The sequence below is a fragment of the Erinaceus europaeus genome, chromosome 14 (genome assembly GCF_950295315.1).
Source record: "Erinaceus europaeus chromosome 14, mEriEur2.1, whole genome shotgun sequence".
Lineage (NCBI taxonomy): Eukaryota > Metazoa > Chordata > Mammalia > Eulipotyphla > Erinaceidae > Erinaceus > Erinaceus europaeus.
This window is the reverse complement of record NC_080175.1, coordinates 70,096,558-70,120,850: the sequence shown is the minus strand read 5'-3', so window position 1 is coordinate 70,120,850 and position 24,293 is coordinate 70,096,558. Positions and strand designations below refer to the sequence as shown.

At 37.6% G+C, this 24,293-nt stretch overlaps 1 protein-coding gene and 1 long non-coding RNA gene across 5 annotated transcripts in view; one reads left to right on the top strand and one right to left on the bottom strand.

Annotated features, from left to right (window-relative positions):
• The window catches only part of LOC132532809 (uncharacterized), a 55,880-nt gene extending 41,755 nt beyond the window's left edge, over positions 1-14,125 (top strand). Inside the window, exon 3 of the long non-coding RNA XR_009544737.1 lies at positions 13,938-14,125. This is a non-coding gene — a long non-coding RNA (uncharacterized LOC132532809). The remainder of the gene's footprint in view (positions 1-13,937) is intronic.
• Positions 1-24,293, bottom strand: part of NAALADL2 (N-acetylated alpha-linked acidic dipeptidase like 2) — a 1,374,776-nt gene that overhangs the window by 1,113,962 nt on the left and 236,521 nt on the right. For 2 of the 4 annotated variants that reach the window (XM_060171978.1, XM_060171981.1), the window contains one exon: positions 5,954-6,062. The exons of the other annotated variants lie outside the window; for them this stretch is intronic. The gene's annotated coding sequence lies outside the window, so the exon portion shown is untranslated. The remainder of the gene's footprint in view (positions 1-5,953; positions 6,063-24,293) is intronic. 4 annotated transcript variants of the gene reach the window in all.

The window sequence follows — 24,293 nt, the reverse complement described above, 5'->3', positions numbered from 1 at the left end:
ACTCAGAAAGACTAACACACTTCAGGCAGCATAAAATTCCTTTAACAGGCCTCAGCATACAGCCACTCACTAACATGCGATTTCTAATTACTTTTGTAGTTTGTCACTGTTTAACACAATCAAATCTAATTGACCAGAAAAATTTGGTTAGATTGCACTAAACTATGGCTAAATTTTACAGTTATTATTCTGGTTTCTTTGTGAACATCTCAACTTTACTGCATCATTAAACCTTAAATTAGATTTTGATAATAAGAATATTTTGTAAGATTTCTCAAATAACTGCAATATTCACATAGAAACTATTGCATTTGTAAATCTGCTGTCACGTCTTTTAAAATTTTTAATTCATACCCATTCCTTCTGGGTTATTAAAAACAATGACCCTTTGATTTTAATTAAACACTTCATTTGAAAGCCATGACTAAAAAGTGTCAAGTGGTAGAGGTGAACTTACGTTCAGTGCCTATCAGAGCATTTTGTGTAACATGAAAGAAATTTCAAGTCTGAAGGTACCTACATGGTGATGTCTATGTAAGAAAAATAGCAACTCCTTTTGATTATTTAGGAGCTTGAATTCTTTTGTTTTCTTTTGAGGATTAATTGCCCTAAGCAATAGGTTAAACACCTGTCTTTGATTTTCTAAGCACAGAACGTTAATAAAGGCATGCTTGGGTCTCTCTAGGTCTGTTATACTTGATGTGAATATTGAGGATAAACATATATGACTTTATATATTAAAGAAAATGTCCAAGTGCACTGGTATATATGAATGTTTTCATAACACAAGATACTAAGTAATAAAATAACATTGAGACTGGGCTTCAAAAAGATTGGGCTTGAAGCAGAGTAGAGATGGCTAAAGAAAGATAAATTGTTAACTTCACCAGTAAAAGTCAATTGAAGGACAGCCTCAGGGACTCAAATTCATCCACTTGCTGATGGTCTTGCCTCATTTTCAATGGAGAGTACTTTGGCCCCATTAAAAGCATGAGTTCTGGCCTTAGGGGCTATAAGAATTGTGGAAGGCAAGGGGAACTAGAGCACTATGCCCCTCCCCTTATTCCCCAAATAAAGCTGGACTTCCCAGTTTTTCCACACCCCACCTGTACAAAATGACTGAGGTCTCTGGGAGGAAGGGTGCTTCACCTGAGTATCTATCTGAGTTAGTAAATTGCAGCCTCAGATTGTGTAGTAAAGGTGACTCACCCCCCACCCCAGCATGAGGAGACAGCATAATGGTTATGCAAAGGACCTTTGATGCCTGAGGCACCAGGTTCAATATCTGCCATAAACCAGAGCTGAGCAGCAGTGCTATTGTCTGGCAAAATAAGTAGGTATGTAGGTGGGTAGGTAGTTAAGATAGACAAACAGTTCTTCTTCTAGCATTTGCCCTTCTTCCATAGCCAGTCAACAGCGTCAGGTTGAGCCTGATGTAAAGTTTCGAGACCTCCTTTGAATCTGGAGAGGTGGCAGTCGTTGACTATGTGGGTCATAGTCTGTCTGTAGCCGCAGGGGCAATTCGGGTCGTCTCTGGCTCACCAGCGATGGAACATAGCGGCGCACACACCAGCCATGGCCTGTTCGATAGCGATTGAGGAGGGCCCAATCATAACGTGCTAGGTCAAAGCCGGGTTGACGCTTGCAGGGGTCTGTGATGAGGTGTTTGTTCTTTACCTCAGCTGACTGCCAACTCTGTTTCCAAGAGTCTGGAACAGAGAAGTTCAGTGTAGGCGTAGGGGACCAGATTGGGTGACGAGACGTCAAGCGTTGAACAGGGTGGACGAAGATATCCGCGTATATTGGCAGGTCCGGTCGAGCGTAGACGTGGGAAATGAACTTAGATGATGCCGCATCCCGACGAATATCTGGCGGGGCGATGTTGCTAAGAATTGGCAGCCATGGAACCAGGGTGGAACGGATGGTTCCAGAAATTATCCTCATGGAGGAATATAATTTGGAATCGACCAAGTGGACATGGGGGCTACGGAACCATACTGGGGCACAGTATTCTGCAGTGGAATAGCATAATGCCAGAGATGATGATCGTAGTGTGGAAGAGCTCGTGCCCCATGAGGAGCTGGCCAGTCTTGTAATGATGTTATTCCTCGCACCCACCTTTGCTGCAGTTTTTATGAGATGTTTGTGAAATGACAGAGTGCGATCGAGAATAATGCCAAGATAGACTGGCCAAGTAACGACAAGATAGACAAACAGTAAAATGAAGTTAATCACCCTTCATGCAAAAAGCTGACTTCACAGTTTGGGCTCTTGTGGAATGTGACTACAAGCCCCCTTTTCAGTTATATTAGGAAGTGTTCCTGTATAACTGACTTTATGTTACACCTGTTAACACTTGCAATCATGTTTGCTCCTGTTTCCATGATATTTGGAGTCTTTAGAGGATGGCATGGTTGGTGGGGGAGGAGGGAAGTTGACACTTTTTGTTCATTAACATTTTTGTTCATTCAGAGGTTAGTCGTGGTCAATGCAAGAGAAGACTGAAACAACTGTGCCGAGTTTGAGCATTAACATCCAAATATTTTGCTTTGGTTTGATTTATTTTGTTTTTGCTACCAAAGTAAAGGACAGCAAATACATAAAATGGTCACAACAGGATTGGACTATATAGCATTTAATTTGAAAATCTCAACAGATTATTTTGGCATAATATTATCTTCAAATGCCAAAAGTTTCTTCGAGCCCATGGAACATTTTTTACAGATGTTTAAATACCTGAAAAATAAAGTACATCTCACACAGCAGACCCATTCTCAAAACTGATCATACCTTAACCTGTCATTTTGTGCAAAAGTGCATATTCATGAAAGGAAAACTCATACAAGGAATAAAGAAGAAGGAATTCTTTATTCTTTATTCCCAGTTCTCCCAATAGGCTTCCTAAATCATGGGTTCAATTTTCTCATAGTCATAAATTTTGAAATACAATGAAACAAAGAGAAGATAAAACCCACAGAGTATATTAAGTTGGCTCACTTCCCATTTTCCACTAGGCTGGTTGCCTAATTGCCATTAGCATCTGATAAAATGTTCTTATTTTCCCAGCTAAAATATGGTTTCAAAAGGTGATAAAATGTTGCTGTGATAAAAAAGAAAACAAAGATATAAAAGGCGAAAAGCCTAACAGCAAGAAAATTATGTTGGAAAGCATACACTCTCAATGTAAAATGACAGATCAAAATATTAGCCAAAGTATCAGTTAAAAGAAAGGACCTGCGCCAGAATTTGGATTCAAGTCCCTGGCTTCCCACCTGCAGGAAGAACACTTCACAAGCAGAGCAGCGAAGCAGGTCTGCAAGTCTCTATCTTTCTCTCTCCCTTTCTATCCTCTTTCAATTTCTCTTTGTCCAATCCAATAAAAATGGAAAAAATGGCCACTGGGAGCAGTGGAGGGAGGGCGGGAGAGAGAGAGAGAGATGGAGAGAGAGAATAGCTAATGCACTTTAGTGCCTTTGCTTTGTTCTGGGCATGACCCAAGTTTGAGCTTGGCCACAGGTAACTGCAGCATCTTTCTATCATTTCAGTATCTTATCAGGCAATAAAAAAAAAAAGAGCCCAAACCAAGAACTGTTTATTTATATTTGAACTTATTTTTAATTAATACACACAAAACACATGCAGAGCTCAAGGGATGCCGGGCCATATTGATTTTTTTGCACAGTAACTGAATTTTGTATTCAGTCACTGAATTGAGAGCGAACTGAGAATCCATTCAATCCAAAAGCCAAGTTCAATCCTTCTGCTTCTCCGCAATATACAATTTCATTTCATTGCCTAGTGTTACTGGTCTTTTCTTTTCAGTATCACTGGGCCCTCACATGTTCAGTTTCCATGCTCTGAATCAACATTTTCAGATATACATAGAGACAGAGATAAAGAAGGAGAGAAATAGCACAGCACTATAGTTTGCCAAGAGAACGTGGCCATCACATGTGGGATGCAGGGGGTTGGAACCTGGATCAAATGGCATGGCAAGGTGGGCTTCCTACCTGATGAATTCTCTGTCTGGCCACTTTTTTAGTTTCAAAATGCTTTACTCTGCATGTCTGGTGCATGTCTTTAGTGGGCTGAGTTTCTTCCCCTATGGGCTCAGCATTCCCTACTACTTCAGATCCACTCGCTTCACACTTGCATTTTGTGTTTGATTTTTCTAGGCATATGTACTTGCCAGCCTGATTTAATCTAATACTTTCAATTTAGAACCAAGAGACTATTCAAAAAGCTAAATGACTTATCTAAATTGCTAAAGTAATTTGGTGAACTTACTAGCTTTTCTACTTCAGTTTTGTGCTGTTTTGGGGGCCTTTGCATCATTCATGCTATGTGAAATTAGAAGCAAAGCCTGGACTAGTATTTGAACATGGACAGTCTTTGACTCTAGAGGGAAAAAAAAATATTCTAACGTGTGGCCCAGGAGATGACACAGTAAATAAAGCAATGGATTCTCAAACATGAAGTCCTAAGTGCTAGGTTTGTGTGGCAATAAAGTGTTTAGAGTTACGAGGCATAAAATAAGTCAAACAGAGTCAGGAGAGCAGATGTAGGAAAGCTTTTATCTGGCAAGAAGAGTCAAGAGTGGCAGACTCTCTATAGCCCATTACGGGGACTAGAGTGGAGAGCCACCCCCAGGGGATGCTAGGGGCATTTTTATATTGCCCAAGACGGGTTTGCTTTCTGCCTGGAGGCCCATACAAATCGATATTGTTCCAAGTATTTTTTTGGCCCAATTCTAGTTGGAAATGTCTGGTATAGTCCTTTTGGCCTGGGTGTCAGTATTGTTTCAGTTCTGGTTGAAGGTATTTCATGTAGGGAAGATAAATTCCTGTGTGGGTGCAGGGTTTGTTTTTTTCCATTTCAGCAAGATAGTCACTTCCTATGAGGTTTGGGAGGTCGGGTCTCCACACATTCATTCCCTTCAATACGTTCATGTACCATGCCCTGATTCTCTCCACCCACAATAAATCAATAAGTATATAAGTAAATATTTAAAAAGTATTCTAATCAAACATTGATATCATTCTACACACACACACACACACATACACACACATACACACACACACACACACACACACACACACACACACACACACCCTTCAGAAGATATGCTCTAGGAAGAACTACAAACTCCCTTTAGGACACATCTCTCAACTCTATTGTTTAAATAATAGTCTATACTTGACTGTACACAGATTGATACTTTAAAAAAAATCTGGGAGTCAGCAGTAGCACAGCAGGTTAAGCGCACATGGTGCAAAGCTCAAGGACCAGCTTAAGGATCCTGGTTCGAGCCCCTGGCTCCCCACCTGTAAGGTAGTCCCTTCACAGGCAATGAAGCAGATCTGCAGGTGTCTATCTTTCTCTCTCTCTCTGTCTTCCCCTTCTCTCTCCATTTCTCTCTGTCCTGTACAATAACAACAATAATAACTACAACAATGAAAAAGGGCAACAAAAGAGATAATAAATAAATATAAAAATTTTTTAAAAATCTGAGTAAAATATAGTGAATAAGCAATGTGAAGCCATTCTGTGTCATACCACAAAGGGCATACATGCTGCTGCCACTTTTTAGTAAAATCAGTGGGCCAGTGAACTTAACAGTGAGTCTAACTGATTTTATTTCCTATATTCAAACTTACAATTATATAAAAATAAATTGATAACACAAAGCAAGGAAGTGTTAACCATTATGACAGCTACATAGGAACTAAAATAAATAGATGAAACTATCCAAAGGAAAAATGGACTCAAATTCATTAAATAATAGATGAATAAAATTGTAATATATAACATTTTACAACAGAATAATGCCTACACTTTTTATATAAAAATATCAGATATTGCCGCAATAGCAAGGAATGCCAAGTCATCTTGTTATAAATAAATTCAGGAGAAATGGTCTAACATTCTAATTAAAATAATTAGGTCTTACTTCAATTGGATGATCTTGGTGCAAGCAGACAGTGTTTTCAGGTTAAGGGACTCTGACAAGTTGAACCCAGGGCTCCTCATCCAGGTGCCTAATAGTCAAAGCTCATTTCCTGTTCATAAATCAAAAACAGAGGTGATCAATTTAAATTGGGAGTCATACTAGATAATTTATTACTTGGCTCTTGAATTTCAGCCTCCAGTTAGAGATTTTTAGAGTTACTTTATCAGTTCTTTTTATTATAAGCCTGAAATTCTTCACTTTTGTGGAATTCAAGGACAGTAATCCCTTTTTTAAAGCACAGCATTATAATTCAGGGATAAATGCATGCATAAACATATACAATATTTTCTCTTTTGATCTTCTTATCTTCTTTTTATACAACTTTACATTGTGTACCTTAACTTAGTTAGCTCATGCTTTTTCTGTGCCACAGAAATGCCACACAAAGAGAGATGGAACAAAAGACACAAAGCTGGACACAAAAATGATTTATCTCTTTGGGGAGAAAGAGTTAACCTGGGGAAGAGACATTTTGTAGAAATAGAACTTCTAGCGTTGAAAGCTTGGCTCTTCTATTGAATACATGTATGACCCTGGGTTATTTCTGTAACTTAAAATTCAATTTCTTTACTTCCAAATCAGGTTGAAAATAGAACTATTGAAAGAATCTGAGATGTCATATTTAATGTGCTCAGCAAACTCTGCTACATGTAATAATGTGTTTGATAATTGATAATATTACATAATATTTCAGGTTACTGACAGAATTGTCCTATTACTTCCCATCTTCTAGTGCCAAAATTGGATATTCAACATTTCACATTTAAAGTCTGTGACAGTGAGGCTTCCATTATGAAGTTCTTTATTTTTAGTAACTTTATTAAAGAAATGTTTATCTACAATACTCTTGCTGCCACAGCGATAGAGATTCATATCTTCCCAAAGCAGATGTCAGCCCACCAATTTATCATCTTTCTTCACCATCAGATACTAGGTCCTCACCTTCCTGTCTATCTTCCACCTCCCCACCACCAATCTCTTTAAGAAGTTGGATGTGCTGAAATATGCCACCACTTAGAGTTTTACATCTGTATCTTCCTTTACCTTGTTTTTTTAAGTCCCACCTGTGAGTGAGAGTCTAGTAAATAGGGACAGGTAGGGAGAACACAAAGTGAAACATAGACTGGACATGAGTGTATTGCATAAAGAACAGAACTGTGCAGGAGAAGTTGGAGGGAGAGGCTGGAGAGAGCCATGGGGTCATGCACCAGGGTGCATGATGATGTAAAAGGACCTAGGTTGTGGGTGAGAGTGCTCTACAGAGAACTTTCATAGGAAGATGAGTAATTATACTCATGCACTGTGAACCATTCACCACCCCCCAATGAAAATGATTTTTAAAATGTACTCGTGGCAAATACTTTTTGCATTGTTATTTCCCTCAATAAAATGTCAACATTTCCCTTAATTAAAAATAATACATTTACTTATTATTTAGTTTGGATAAAGACAGAGAAATTGAAGGGGATGTAAGAGATATAGTGGGAGAGAGAAAGAGAGACACCTGCATCGTTGCATCACTGTTCATGAAGCTTCCTACCCCTGTAGGTGAGGTGAGGGGGCTTTGAACCTGGGTCCTTGCACACTATAATGTGTACATTCAACCAAGTGTGCCCACCCAACCCTCAGAGATTTGTTTTTAAAGATACTTATTTAGTGAGTGGGGAAGAGATCACAGTACTGAAATTTCCTTTGATGGGGTGGGGTTCTGGATTGGATTTGGGTCAGGCACATAGCAAAGCAGCACACTCTCCAAGTGAGCTATTTTGCTGGCTTGTTTCTGTGACTTTTAACTGTAACTTTTAAACTTTCCCATAGACTCACTGCTTGCAGGGAAAGCATGTTAAGGGTTCCCACCACACCCCTGATTTTCCATTCACAGACATTTATTCTGATCTTTTTTGCCTACATTTTAATTTTCAAGATTCATCAATATTAAGAAATCTATTCCAGCCTAGGCATTGAAGTTTACTACGTTTTTTCTTAAGACTATAACACAATAAATTATAATCTTTTGAAGAAGAATTGAAAAGTCAAAATTATCCTCCCCACTGTATTTTTTCCCCAGCTGTTCCTGGCTCAAAGTTGAGCACATAGTTGCTGTCTACTCTAGAGTAGGATGATTATTTATGAGCCAGGAAAGATAGAAGCTCTTTGTTGGTGAATGATATTGGTAAACATGGACCATGGGCCAAATTCAGTCAGTTGTATGTTTAGTACATAATATTTTACTGGAACATTGACACATTCATTTATATAGCATTTTTGCCTGCCTGACTGCCGGAATAGTATTAAGTAGTTGCAATATAGTAGCTAAGGTGTCCACAGACTCATAATATTTACTACCCAGTTTACTACAGAATATGTTTGACAATGGTACTTAGATCAAAAGTTCTCCAAAATGGGTTTCATATTAAGACCTGAGCCATTGAAAGACTTAGGCACTTCGATTTGACATTACTCTATAAATTTGTTTCTAAAGTATGGTTCATGGATGTAGAGTATCAACATTATTCTGGGATTTCTGTTATAAAAACAAAACTTCAGGTCTATGGGCTGAGTCATGACACACCTGAGAGAAAGCATACATTGCAGTGCACCAGGAACCAGGTTCAAGCCCCTTGCCCCACTTGCGAGGGGTTGGCGGGAGCTTCACAAGTGGTGAAGCAGTGCTACAGGGACCTTTCTTTCTCTCCCTCCCACTTCCCTCTCAACTTCTCTCTTAGTCTATCCAAAGCAAATAAACAAACAAACAAACAAATAAATTGATTTTTTTTAAGTTCAGGTCTTACTTCCAAATATAGATGGAGAAGGGGATCTAATGATCTATGCTTTTACCAGCCTCTCAGTGATTCTAATACATGCTAAAACATGAGAACTACTAACTTTGATCAATGCCTGGTCACAACAAATGACTATCATAGATTCTAGTTCCCTTGACTGATCTCTGTGTATACAGAGATTCCAAGTGATTTAAAGATATTCTATCTCACTTGCCCTGAAATATGACATCTTGAGTCTAATTTGAAAGATTACTAAGGGATAGGATTGGAATTGATGTGGAAATTACTACAGTGCTTGCAGTAAATGCTCACACAGCCACCAGCCACACCTCCTACACAGAAAGACAAAGTATAAAATCTGTGTAAATGTAGATTGGAATACCACAGCAGTAGAGAAGAAAAGCACTCATTTTTATAGGACTGCCTGTCAAGACAGCTTCTGTACAGTGCATCCCAGCAGGGACCCAGGAGAAGTAGACTGCCACTCAGTATGGGATTCTACTAAGCAAGGAGTAGTTCCAACATGCATCTTCACCTCTAAGACTCAACTGCAGTCCAGGTAGCTCTTTCCATGATAATATGTAGCAAGAAGTAAGGGATAATCACCACCAAGCCCTGTGGAAGGAAGTGACAAACTAACATCTCTTTGGACATAAAAGCATATGTACGTGTGGTCATTTAGTAGGCATAAGTGCATATATTTGTGTATATAATGCATGTTACATTATAGAATACATCCTTTTTTCACGTAAGTGCAATTCTTCAAACTTCTCAATAAATTATCCTTTTCTTCTCTAAAATCCAGATTTGGCAGTGATAGAGGTTGTTCAGTGAAAGAGCATGTGAAATGTATGCATGGGGGCCTGAGTTTGATTCCCTGCACCAAATATTGATAGAACAGTACTCTGGCCTCTCAGTGTCTCTCTCTCTCTCTCTCTCTCTCTCTCTCTCTCTCTCTCTCTCAGTAAATAAATTTAAAACATAAAATTTTCAGTACCAATTATGGCTATGATTTGAAAGCTTTAAACTAAACATACAGATATGCAAAAAAAAAAAAAAAAAAGGCAAGGTAGTGGTAAGAGACAAGCATGACAAAGTTTTTTTCTTGAAGAGCCTTGCCTCAATGTATTAGAATTAGCTATGAAAATCTGGCAGCTATACCAGGACAAACAGAAAAATTATTTAACCTATTGAAGAGCTTCTATGTAAAGGTCAAAAGAAACATATGTCAATCAATAGGAATAAAGTATTGACTGGCAGCCTCTGGAAAGTTCACATTATTTCCTAATCATAAAAAAATCATTATGTTTACACACAATAATATAACCATTATTCCTCTTTTGAAAAGTAGCAAACTGATTCCAGATTTCTCAAATCTACATGAAAATTTTTTCAATATGAATTGAAGAATATTTTTATTTTGATATATATATCTGTGGTGGAAAAAAGGGAAAGCATTTGGCTCTGTTACATAACAGGAAATTGGGAACATGAATTGGATTTCCCATTTGTGCATTTAGAAAATGGCTGACCCTTATTTAGATAGTTTCTTAGAAGTTTGATTCAAGGACTTAAAATTCCTAACTTTAAATCTCATGTTATTAAATAGATAAGTGGGTCTTTTTATGTCACAGTTTAAATTAAAAGAATTTAAATTTATACTCCTGTGTAAGAACTACCAGTTCATAGAAAAACAAAAACTATGTCTCACACAGAAATAATCAATAATAAATAAATATAATATCTACCTAGAAGTTGCAGATATCAAGAACTGAGGAGATAGTAGAGACTGAGAAGTTACAGAAAGCAATTAAGAGCAATGTGTTAAGACTTTTGGGGAAACATTTAATTAATTTTCTAATTAATTTTGATAGAGACAGGGATAAATTAAGAAGGGAGTGGGGCAGAAAGGGAGAAAGAAAGAGACACTTGCAGTCCTGCTTCACTGCTGGTAATGCTTTGTCCCTACAAGTGGGGACCAGGGACTTGAACCCAGGTCTTCGCCTCTGGTAACGTTTGCACTCTACAGGATGCAGCACCACCCACACCCCCAATGAACTAAGATTTTAAGGAATGGGGAACTGTGTTAAATGTTAGAATCCTTTCATAGAAAATTCGTTAGGTTACAGAATCAACCTCTATGTGAAGGCTCTACTGAGTGATTTTTAAATTAGACAAGGGTTCATCTTTGGGGCCGGGAAGAGAGCACAGACAGCTATCTATGCACCCGGGTTCATGACTCCACCAAAAGTTAGAGCTGAATGCTCTAGTCTCTCCTCCTCCCTCTCTCTCTCTTTCTCTCTCTCTCTCTCTCCTCCTTTCCTCCCTCTTATATATCTCTCATTAAAAAAACAAAGATTTTAAAAAGCCCACTTTCGTAAACAGACCAAAAGGGATTATATATAGGGAACGATTACTGAGATACATAATTTTTTTCTTTTAGTCATTTTCTGTATATCTAATTGACATGGTCCACACACAATAAAAAAAAGTAATGCAAAGGCTAGGAGGTGGTGCACCTGTTTGAGTGTAAATGTTATAATGGGTCAGACTTCAGGTACTGCAGGAGGGAAGCTTTGTGAGGAGTGAAGTGCTGTAGTTGTCTTTCTGTCTCTCTCTCCCTCTACCTCCCCCAGCCTCTTGATTTCTCTGACTTTATCCAATAAATAAATTATATATATTATTATAAATAAATATATATATATATACATATATAATTTTTACCAGAGCACTGATCAACTCTGGCTTATGGTGGTGTGTGGGAATTAAATCTGGGACCATGAATTCTCAGCCAGGTGAGTCTCTTTGCATAAACATTATGCTATCTACTCCCGCCCCTATTTTTTTTTAAACAGTGACAAAATGGAGATTTTGAAAATTATATTTATTTATTTACTATTAGATAGAGACAGAGAGAAACTGAGAGGCGAGGGGGAGATAGAGAGGGAAAGAGACAGATACCTACAGCACTTGTTCACCACCTGTGACGATTTCCCCCTTTCAGGTGGGGACCAGGGGCTTGAACCTGCATCCTTGTGCACTATAATGTGTGCGCTTAACCAGGTACACCACCACCTGGCCCCTCAAAATGAAGATTTTTAAAGATTTTTCTTACTGTTATGATATAGATTCATACTATTTTTATGTTTTCAAAATGGAGAAAATGATGAGATACCAGTAATATTAAATTCAAACAGAAGAAATAATAAACAGTAGCATGTGTATTTATAAAAACGTTACTGTTGGAGCACTGCAAGATATGTGGTTCCAGGCACTGAACAGAGAGCACCAAGCATTCAGACAATATTCTCCACTTACTGAATCACCTCCCTGACTGAAAGTTAGGAAATCCTCTAGGCTATTTCCTCATATTTAAGCATAGACAATTACATTCATTATACCATCTCATGGGGTTATAAAAAAAAAGTGAAGTAACTCAGGTCAAAATGCTTTCCAGTAGCCTAAAGAGAGTTTACCTGGGTCCATATTCCAGTCCTAATCTTTATTAGTGTGTACTGGGGCATCCTCCTCAGCAGCACTGGGGATTGTAAATATATATGGCTAGTCATCGTTGTTTTTAAATAATTTTTCTGGGATAAAAGTAGTATAGTAATGTATCATCATGTGTAGTTCACTTGATTGTATTAAATATAATCCTGTTGTTTCCCATTTATGTTTTCCCAAAACTACCTTGTGTCATTTTACAGTCAATCTTCACTCAAAATCACAGTTACAGAAAACACAGATTAAACATTTTGTCTCTACAGACAAGCTATTTTTAATATGGTTATGTGATACTGTAGAGTCATACAATATGCACCAAAGGTCCTAGGTACAATCCCTAGTACCACTGTAAGTCAGAGCTTAGTATTTTACTAGTAAGTTAATAACAACAATAATGATAATAATAATACTTATTCAGGAAGTGCTGATTTGTTTATTTATTCCTTACATAATATTTTTAAGGTTCATCATATCATAGCATATGCCAATACTCCATTTATTATTACTTTTTAAATATTTATTTATTCACTTTTGTTGCCCTTGTTTTTTTATTATTGTTGTTGTTATTGATGTCGTTCTTGTTAGACAAGACAAAGATAAGTGGAGAGAGGCAGGGATAAATGGGAAGACAGAGAGGGGGAGAGAAAGACACCTGCAGATCTGCCTCACCGCCTGTGAAGTGACTCCCCTGCAGTTGGGGAGCCTGGGGCTCTAATAGGGATCCTTATGGTGGTCCCTGTGCTTTGCGCCACCTGTGCTTAACCTGCTGTGCTACTACCCAACTCCCTACTCCATTTATACATTTATACAAATAATACTCCACTGTAGATGTAATCACCATTAATACATATGTATACACATATCATCTAAAGAATAGGAAAGCTGGGGGTTGGGTGGTAGCATGGCAAGTTAAGTGCACACCAAGCAAAGCTCAAGGACCAGCATAAGAATCCAGGTTGGATCCCCAGGCTCCCCACCTGCAGGGGAGTTGCTGCACTGGAGGTCAAGCAATCCCCCTCTCTATATCCCTTCCTCTCTTTATTTCTCTGTCCTATCCAATAACAATGGCAAAAATAGTAATGATGACAATAACAAGGGCAACAAAATGGGAAAAATGGCCTCCAGGAACAGTGGATTGGTAGTGTAGTCACCGAACCCCAGCAATAACTCTGAAGGCAATAAATAAATAAATAAATAATAATCGGAAAGCTTTCCAGGGAGGGCATGGGATACAGAACTCTGGTGGTGAGAAGTGTGGAATTGTACCCCTCTTATCCTATGGTATTGTTGGTATTTTCTTTTATAAATAAATGTAAAATAATTTAAAAAAGAAACCCAGATTTCTTGACACTATTTATCAAAAAGGCTTAACTTACTGCATTTTCATGTTTTTGGCTGGCTCCATTTCATAGGCTCACACATGAGAAGTTATATTTTTGGGATATCAATTTTATTCCATTGATTGGTGTATCTATTTTATGCCAACACCATGCTGTTTTGATTGCTATAGCTCAGGGGTATAGTTTGAACTTAAGAGTTATTATTGCTCTACTTCTATTCTTTTTTGCTCAGGATTGATTTGATAATTTGGAGATTTTGTACCTCTTTTTTAGTATTTTGTTTCTATTTCTTTAAAGGATGAAAGAATTTTGATGTGAGGATACCACCAAAATAAATCTCTTATGAGCCTCTTATGAACACTGCCACAAGATCTTCAATACGATCTTAGTGAAATTCAACTAAATGTGACCACTGGAGATTCATTCTAGGGACACAAAGTCCAACAAGTCCAGACCTAGTATTACAACAGAGCACATCAACAACAACAAAAAAGGAAATATTAATTTACATACAGTAAGTATATCATTTATAAAGGTTATCTCATAATAGATTGTTGACTTTAAGGCAAAATTTAAAACTACGGAACTCCAATAATTTTTTATTATGTTTATTTATTTATTAGATTAAAACAGCCAGAAATTGAAAGGGAATGGGGTGATGGAGAGGGAGAGAGACAGAAAGACACCTGCAACATTGTTTCACTACTTGCAAAGCTCCTCCCTGCAGGTGGGGACTGAGGACTTGAACCTGGGTCCTTGTGCATTGTAACATGTGCACTCAAGCAGTTGTGTCACCACCCAGTCCTAAACTCCAAAAATTTAACATGAGAATAACTGTAGATTATTTGGGGGTTGGTAATATCTTTTCCAGATACAACACTAAAAGCATAACCCATGAAAGAATAAATCTTTTTAAAAATAGATTTGCTTTATTTGAATGGGAGAGATAAAGACAGAAAAAACAGTCCTGTTCACCTCTGGCTTATGGTGATGATTGGGACTGAACCTGGGAGCTCAGAGCCTCAGGCATGAAAGTCTTTTGCATAGCCATTATGCTATCTCCTCAGTCTGAAAGAATAAATCTTTGCAAAGCAAGGCTCCAGAAGTTTGCCTACACACTTTGTAATATGTGAGGACCCAGATTTCAAGTCCCTTGTTACCACAGGAAAGCACCTAGGCAGCAGAAGCTTTATGAACAGTGGAGCACTGCTGTGGTTTCTCTGTTCTAAAAAAAAGTGTTTCTATGATATTGCTCATACACTGAACTGGTATAAAGATATTGCCATTAACTTATTTTAATATACTTTGAACAACCCAGGAGATAGTACAGCAATATAGTTGAAGGCTTGCAAGTGCAAGGTTGTGTGTTTGAGCCCACTGCATATGCCAAAATGGTGCTCTGCCTCTTTAATGAATAACTTTTTAGAAATCTGTAAAAAATAAAAATAATAAAGATGAGCATTCCCTACCTCAAAAATAACTTAAGGGGGTAGGGAAACAGTATAATGGTTATGCAAAAGATACTCATGCCTAAGGCTCTGGGGTCCTACATTCAATCCCCAAGACCACTATAAGTCAGAGCTGAGCAATGCTCTGGTCTCTGAATCTCTCTCTCTTTCTCTCATTAAAACAAAATGAAATATTTAAAAAAATAACAAAAAACCCATATGCCAAGAATAGCACACAAAACAACACCAAGTTAATTTATTATAAAAACAAAAGTGATAGGTAAGTACACAGTCTGCTTAAAGCAGTTCTTGGAAAGGAACTTGGTGATGTTCCTCACTACTTGGGATGCCTTTGTTAAGAGCTGCTGCAAAACAAAAGTTGAGTATTATTTCTACTTTCTTGTCATGAAAGAGAAAATCTTCAAACTTCTTTGTTAGTCAAAACAAAATGTTGGTTTCTTATAAAAGTGAATTACCATTGCAGGAACTCTCTAAAAGTGTGGAATGCCTGTGTCATTCCTAGAAAAAGACTAAATAAAATCATGAAATAAGTTCCAGGCAAGTTTGGACTTTTTCTATTTATGGATTTATCCCTAGAAATGAAAAGGGTTCCTGGTACAGGAAGAAAATACTAAGTAAATATTGACCTAGTAAATAATTGATTGACATGCTCACTTTAGGGAAAATCATTCTCACTGCTTTGTGGATCAGAGAGGAGCTGCTGTGGAGACTAGAGGAACCTGATAGCATAGATCCCAGCTGTTCTGTCCTACAATGGAGGTGCAGAAAATAGCAATTGCAGTGGGAGTGAGAACAACCAGGAGAATATAAACAACAGCATCTTTAGAGCAATGAGGATGAGTCACTGAGAGGACAAGAGAGATACTCAAAAGGACTATTTGGGGATGAAAGGAAGGAATCAACACCACAGTGTCACAGAAGCTCAGGATGGAGAGATTAGAGAAGCAAGAAATAGTTTTGGGTCAGCAGATAATAATGTTTCTGCAATATATTTTCATGCCTTAGGCTTCAAGGTTCTAGGTTCAATCCCTAGCACCACCATAATCTAGAACAGAACAGAGCTCTCTCTCTCTCTCTTTCTCTCTCTCTCTCTCTCCTCCTTCTCTTCCTCCTCCTCTCTTTTTTAGAGCTAGGGTAGCATGAAGTTTTATAGTCTTCCTTCCTTCCTCTCTTCCTTCTTTCCTTCCTTCCTTCCTCCCTCCATTCCTTCCTTCCTTCCTTTCTTTTTTATACTTTTTCTTTTTTTTCTTTTTAATATTTATTTATTTCCTTTTTGTTGCCCTTGTTTTTATTGTTATTGTAGTTATTATTGTTGATGTCGTCGTCGTTGGTAGGACAGAGAGAAATGGAGAGAGGAGGGGAAGACAGAAAGGGGGAGAGAAAGACAGACACCTGCAGACCTGCTTGACCACCTGTGAAGTGAACCCCCGCAGGTGGGGAGCTAGGGGCTTGAACCGGGACCTTCCTTCGTTTCTTTTTGCTGCCAGGACTTTGCCATTCCAGGATGGCTTTTTTTCCTCTTTTTTCTTTTCTCAGATAGAGAAACAGAGGCAGAGAGAGAGACAGAGACAGACAGAGAGACAGAGAGAGAGAATGAAAGAGATCACAATGTGAAGGAAAGGAAAAAATGACTAAGACACATGCAGTTGATCAAACAGAAAAAAATAAGAGGCCAAGCTGTAGTGCCCCTTGTTAAGTACACACATTATAGTGAGCAAGAACCCAAATTCGAGCCTCTGATCCCCACCTCCAAGGGGAAAGCTTCATGAGTGGTGAAGCAGGGGTGTAGATATATCTCTGTCTCTTTCCCCTTCTACTTCCCCTTCTGCTCTCAATTTCTGTCTCTATCCAATAACATATAAATTAAATTAAATAAAAAGATAGCTTAATGGTCATAAAAAGATACTCTCATGCCTGATGCTTCAAAGTCCCAGTTTTTTTTTAAAACTTTCTTTTTTAAAAATATTTATTCCCTGTTGTTGCCCTTGTTTTTTATTGTTGTAGCTATTATTGATGTCGTTGCTGGATAGGACAGAGAGAAATGGAGAGAGGAGAGGAAGACAGAGAAGGGGAGAGAAAGACAGACACACAGACCTGCTTCACTACCTGTGAGGCAACTCCCCTGCAGGTGGGGAGCGGGGGGCTTGAACCAGGATCCTTATGCTGGTCCTTGTGCTTTGTGCCACATGTGCTTAACCCACTGCGCTACTGCCCAACTCCCTAAAGTCCCAGTTTCAATCCCCTCATACCACCATAAGTCAGTGTTGAGCAGTGCTCTGGTAAAATAATAATAATGGTAATAATATTAATAGTTACAATATAAAAATGAGAGAATAGACTGAAGCAAAGGTCTAAAAAGGAGAGCTTTAAGGATAGACAGTAAACAATTCATGAGATGATACAAATCTAAACTTTTCCTTCATTAAAATGGATCCACCTAAATCTGTTTGCAGGGAAGCAAAATACCATTGTTGAAAATGGAAAACATTAGTCATTCCTACTTCTCAGCTTAAAAGTCTAAACCCACAAGATAATACTACCACAGTTTCTGTCAGGACACTTCTGAAATATTTTGACAACTTGTCTGGTGGCCTTTCTCCTAAACATGCCACATGCCAGAATCATCTCTGCTAAAAATATTCCTCTTGAAACTTCCATGATTCACTACTATAACAGCAGAAATTTGCAACAGTAAATAGATTTTGATTAAAACAGAGTAAACTTCAACTTAACATTTGGATTTATATATTATTCTTTTTAAAAGAAAGAAATAGTGCTCCCTTGCTAAATTTCCTGTCAGGGATAAGAGAGATTAGAACAAACTAAAATGGATCCCCCAATATTCCTTATCACAAACCCATGGGCTACCTATTATAATTTTAGTCGTATTTACCAGGAAAGATATTTATAAAGGCAAATGAACTGAAGCAAGGTCACACAGTTATAAGGCAGCAAGAATTCAAATATTTTGTTCATTCAACCTCCCCCAATCTACTTAAGACAAATTCAGCAAATGACAAGTCTCTCTCTCTCTCTGTAGATGATGATATTCTATAATTGTCACTTTTTAAAATCTTCATCTCAATAAAAAGTATTAAATTTATACATATTGATTTAAGTAAAGAAACCGTCATTTTTGTTGGTGGGGGGCTTTTAATAAGGCATGAATATATATGTGTGTGTGTGTGTGTGTGTGTGTGTGTGTATTAGTCAGTCAAGTCAGTCAGCTTTGTAAAGTACAATAGATGACAATAGGTCAAGACTTTTGCATTACATTTACTACATTAACATTCTTTGCTCTATTATTGAAAAAGCATGCTAATTAGTTGCTTTTTTTAAAAATTAAAGCCTAAAGTTACAATTTTAACTAAATTTGGTTGTATTATACTTACACATGCCAACTGGTTCTGTTAACATTTGTTAGTCTATATGTACATAGTTAGAAATCCTTGTCAGTTAAAAAAAAAAAAAGTCTGGTTGTCCAGGAGGTGGCACTGTGGATAGAGCATTGGACTCTCAAGCATGAGGTCCTGGGTTCAATCCCTGGCAGCACATGTACCAGAGTGATGTCTGGTTCTTTCTCTCTCCTCCTATGTTTCTCACTAATAAATAAATAAAATATTTTTAAAAGCCTGCATTTTCAGTTTATTTTTTAAATTAATTAACAAAATCTGGAAGGGTTAAATGTCTGAGAAAATTATTTAAAAATCAGATTTGTAAGGAAAGAAGTGGGTGAAACTATAAACTGGGTTCACCAACATACTGGACTTTTTTTGGAAATATCCATGTATAAAATAAGTGTATCTTAGGGGCTGGGCTGTGGTACACCCAGTTGAAAACACATGTTACGATGTACAAGGACATGGGTTCAAGGCCCCAGTCCTTACCTGCAGGGGGTAAATTTCAGGAGTGATGAAACAGTGCTATAGGTGTCTCTCTGTCTCTATCACACCCTTCTCTCTTGATTTCTCTATGTCTCTATCTAGCAAATAAATTAAAATAAATAAATAAATAAAGTAAGTAAGTAGGTAAGTAAGTAAGTAAGTAAGTAAGTATATTTCAGACAATTACCCTTCCAAAGGAAATGGACACAAATGTCACTGTAGAATGTAGTTTCCCTGGGATGATTATGAATGTTTGCTCTTCTGAGGAGTGTTATTAGATTGAAGTTTGGAGCCGACATTACGGGGGTGAGGGTGAGGAGATGGAGGCAGCACAGGATAACTAAAGAAAGAGAAAAAGTAGAGAAGGAATCTGTCATAGGCATTTTGCCTCTACCCTTTTGCTGCACCCTTGGATTTAATGTTTTTTTCACTCTTGCCATTTTTCAGGACTTTATGAAACTGGAATTCTGAGAAACATGAGGGAACTAAACAAGAACAAATAAGGCAGTTCTGAGATACATCTTCAGAGCTCCCTATTGTCAAAGGTCTTGCTTATTGACCAACAGACATGGTCTAAGATGCCTAAGTCCAGGTTTCTTATCTGGTGGTGAATGCACTGCTTCTGCAGCCTCTAGCTGGTATTCAGCAAGATCCCATGATACATGGTCTGGAGAGTCAGCACGACAACTTCAGAGTTGTATTTCCTGTAAGGAGCCCCAGCGCCCCACTCAGCTTCAGTGAGCCGTGGTAGGCTCATTCATCAGCTTCTAGAACTGTTTCTGTGTGATAATGCTATGTCTTCCTTTCCTAGGCACTGTCACACCTATTTTATGGAGATCAAAGAGGGCTTTTGATTGGAGGGAGATGGCAACAAGGAGCCACAGATCCCTTTCAGTACAAAATATTTAATTCAGTTTTCTGCTCCTCCCTGCTCTCTGACCTCACAATTTTCACATCACTAGCAGTCAACATTTTATTTTTAGGAGGAAGGCCAACTCACTTAACAGAGATTTCAAGTACTCTTTTTTACCTATTTGTTAACTGCAACCATCCAGTAGAGTAAAGCTAGGTAAATACAGAATCTTAATGCCATATTCTATATATTTCAATATGAAAAACATACAATGTGTAAATTGGGTGCATCCACTTCTGTAGAGAAGTTTATAAAATCATAAAATTGGCATTTGTGTCAAAATCATTAAAGTTTCCATGACTTTCTAGTAGCAAGGCTAAGAATTTACCATAGAGAAATTATCGGACATGTATAAAGCATATGCAATAATATTTACAATAAAATTCTTTTAACATGGATAATCAAAAAAACAAATTAAGTACTTAACTAGTGCATCGCTTAAACAAATGTTGGCACATTTGCTAGAAATAGTGTATTTTTATTACCTCTTAAGATCCTTCAACAACTTTTCATATGGCTCCTCTTATTAATTATACTAGCTATAATTTCTATAACTCAGATATAAAATTAAAGCTTTCTTCACATAAATATTATTGAGCACATAATTATCAGCATAACATGATAATAAAAGACACAGCTTATTTTAATATTAAAAAATTCAAGAAATCAAAAGAAAACTTTGCTGAAAATGATATATACTCCTTTTATTCACTCTGGTTAAGTACTTAATAATCATTTAAATTCAACAACAGTCTGCTTTAGTCGAAAATATTGAAATTAGTCATGGAAAAAATCGTTTTAAAGTCAAGCACTGGAAACACACATTTTGTGCACTTCATTTCATTTTATAGTCTCTAAGAACTATTACAATTTTTAATAAACTTGTATCTGCGATTTGAAGCCAAATACTTACATTCAAAAGGCAAGGACTTATTAACCAAAAGACACCCAAAGTGGTACTAAAATGTATTCCCCAGTGATAAGTTTTAAATGGGTTGTAAAAACTGTATTTTATTAATCTAGTCACAATTAAAGAACAACAGCTGTCCCATCTGTATTCCCAATGCCCACGTTTGCAATGATGATGATTTTTTTCATTTATGATGTTGCCAATAAACAAGTATTTCTTGCTTATTTAGAACCAAGCAAGTTCTAAAATCTTAATTCTATCCCCTTAATTCTAAAATATTTTGTCTCAAGCTTTTAAATAAAACTTTTAAATGAACTGGCATGATAGCCCACATGAGAGAGTGCCTATTTATCCCTCTCTCTCTCTCTCTTTGCCTGAGCAGTGGAGTCTATTTTTTCCTTTTTTGTTGCCCTTGTTGTTATTATTATTGTTGCTATGGCTGTTGTTGTTGTAGGATAGGACAGTGAGAAATCTAGAGAGAAGGCGAAGACACAGAGGGGGAAAGACAGACACCTGTAGATCTGCTTTACCGCAGGTGAAGCGACCCCCCTGCAGGTGGGGAGCCGGGGGCTTGAGCCGGGATTCTTATGCCAGTCCTTGTGCTCTGCTGCACCATGTGCATTAAACCTACTGCGCTACTGCCCAGCCCTGAGTGCCTATGTCTCCATTCCTGCGAATGGTCCAGATTCAAACCTAGCCTCCACTGCAGGGGCAGGTATTTGAGTGCTGTGGTGTCTTCTCCTGACTCCCTCTGTCTCTCTCTCTTCCTGAAAAAGTTGGTTCAGAGCAATAAAGCTCTGGCAATGAAAACAGACAAAAAAGAATAAATAAATATAGTATATAAACAAATGGTGGTATATAAGTGATACAAACATTGTTACACATTATAATAAGGTAATTACATATATAAATTCTCATGTACATCTTTGCTTTCATATTTCTACCTATATGAGTATGCATAACCATATATAGTATAGCTGTTTATATTTCTCTATCATCTACCCATCTTATCAATTCACCTATATTACATATACATATGACTCATTTATCTTAGATTATTTATTAAGCAAAATGAATTGGTTCTAACTGCTATTGCAGAGGAGAGTTTTGTTAGTTGTCATGGCAATGTCTTCTTTTTAAAATGTCATAAGTGTATTGAAATCTTTCCTACTTTATTTCAGTCACTGGGAGAATGCTTTTTTTTTTTTTTTTTTTTTTTTTGAGACAGAGGGAGAAGGAAAGACACCATAGCATATGAGTCAAGTGATCTATTTCTCCTGCCCTGACAATACTTTTTAAAAAATGGAGAATTGCAGGTGGTGGCACAACTTGTTGAGCACACAATTTATCAAGCCCTTGGTCCCCACCTGCGTGGGGGCTGGGGAGGTGGCCAAGCTTCGCAAACAGAAGCAGAGATGCAGGTGTTTCTTTCTCTTTCTCTTTTACCTCCTTTCTTCTCAATTTTGCTCTGCCTCTATCCAGAATAAATAAAAAGCAAATGAAATGTTTTTAAGTATATGGGACAAAGGACTGGAAAACCAGCTTACCTGGATAGCATGTCTGCTTTGCCATACAAGCAACCTGCTTTTGAACATCATCCATATTGCACAGGTGGAAGTTTCTGTGCGATGCTGTCTTTCCATCTTTCTCTTTTTTTTTTTCTTGTACCCTCTTTCTTTTCCTTTCTTTCTTTTGTTTGCCTCCGGGGTTATTGCTGGAGCCCGGTGCCTGAACTATGAATCCACTGTTCCTGGAAGCTATTTTTTTCCTTTTTGTTGCCCTTGTTTATCATTGTTGTTGTTATTATTGTTGTTATTGCTGTTGTTGGATATGACAGAGAGAAATGGAAAGAGGAAGGGAAAACAGAGAGGGGGAGAGAAAGATAGACACCTGCAGACCTGCTTCACCACCTGTGATGTGACTCCCTGAAGATGGAGCACCTGAGGCTCGAACAGGGATCGTAATTTAAACGCTGGTCCTGTGTTTCGCGCTATGTGCGCTTAACCCGCTGCACCACCACCCAGCTCCCTTGTGCCCTCTTTCTATTTGAAAATGTTATCATGGATCTGTGAAGCCTCAACAATGAGAAAAAAAAAGATAGTAAACAAATGACACTCCTTTTAAAAAGTACCCATAAATTACATTTCAGAAGTTATTTTAATAAAAGTTTACATCAGAATGGATTTTCTGGAATCCTTTGTTTAAAGCAAAATGAAAAAGGTATTGTATTTCATGAAACAAATTATTTCAGGATATTTTTAATAAGATTTCTGTCAAATTCAGTCAGCTTTCCTGACAGACTACATTAGCTCACCATTCTATTGTCTAAGTGTAATATTGCTTCAACACTTCAAATACAGGGAACTATCAATGCTTTTCTCTTTACCTCTCAGCTGCACTTGGGGTTAAAATTAAAAGTGAAAAAGTAATCAAAAGAATGAATGATTGAGATAGATAGTGATAACAGCTGGACATTAATATGAGGGAGACCTGATAACCTGAGAAGGCTTTGATTAGTCACTTCAACTTCATGATTGCTAAATCCTTCATTCATCCATTGAAAGAAACACAAGAACTCCCAAATTTGTAGCACAGAGGCACCAAGGTTATGGATACATATGCTATATTTAATATCAACCAAATAGGCCACATTTAAAGTCTAACTGGTAATATTCTTGTGACAGAAAGAAGAAGAAAGCTGACTGAGGACGTTTATACACAGAATATATTTTTGACCTGTTATTTCTAACATGAAAGGAGAAGTGAGAGATTTACATGTCATGACCTACTAGCATTCTCTAGTATCCACTTACAAGTGTGAGAACTGTTCATTTAAAAATAATATGGATATTTTTTAAGTGCTGCCATACTACTTCTAATGCACTCGGTTATTCTACAGTACATACAATCGGGCGAATTATAAACTCTCTCAATGGAAAAATCCTCTACAGTGATAACATCAAAGACTTCTCAGATGCATATGGTTCTTTTTCTTCACACAAAATGGCTGCAGCAACAACTCAAAGAAGGAATGCTTATAAAGAAAGGAAGAAAGACAAAAAAAAAGACTTCATTCCCCCCCCCCAATGTGGTCCCTCCTCTATCATCATAATCTCCTGATATATTTCAATGCTATTGATGAGCATTGCTCATTTTCTGCTAGTCATCTTTGTGCTGACTGCAGGATCTTGCAAGCCCTGTGACTGAAGAAAACTGCTATTTCATGGGCTTTGAAAAGAGGCAGACCTGAATTTGGACAGGGGATCTCATCGGAATTCTGAAAGTCACTATTCTGGGAACCTTAATTAAGTTGCTTAACCTCTACGGACCTCAGTTTCTTTATCTAGTTAAGTAGGGATTATAACATCAGCCTTTCAGTGCAAAACATTGGTATTCAGTGAAAAAGCCTTTTCCTCTACTTTTGGAAAGTCTAGTTCTGCTAATAAGTATGCTGCTACTATAATTTAACCTCTCTGA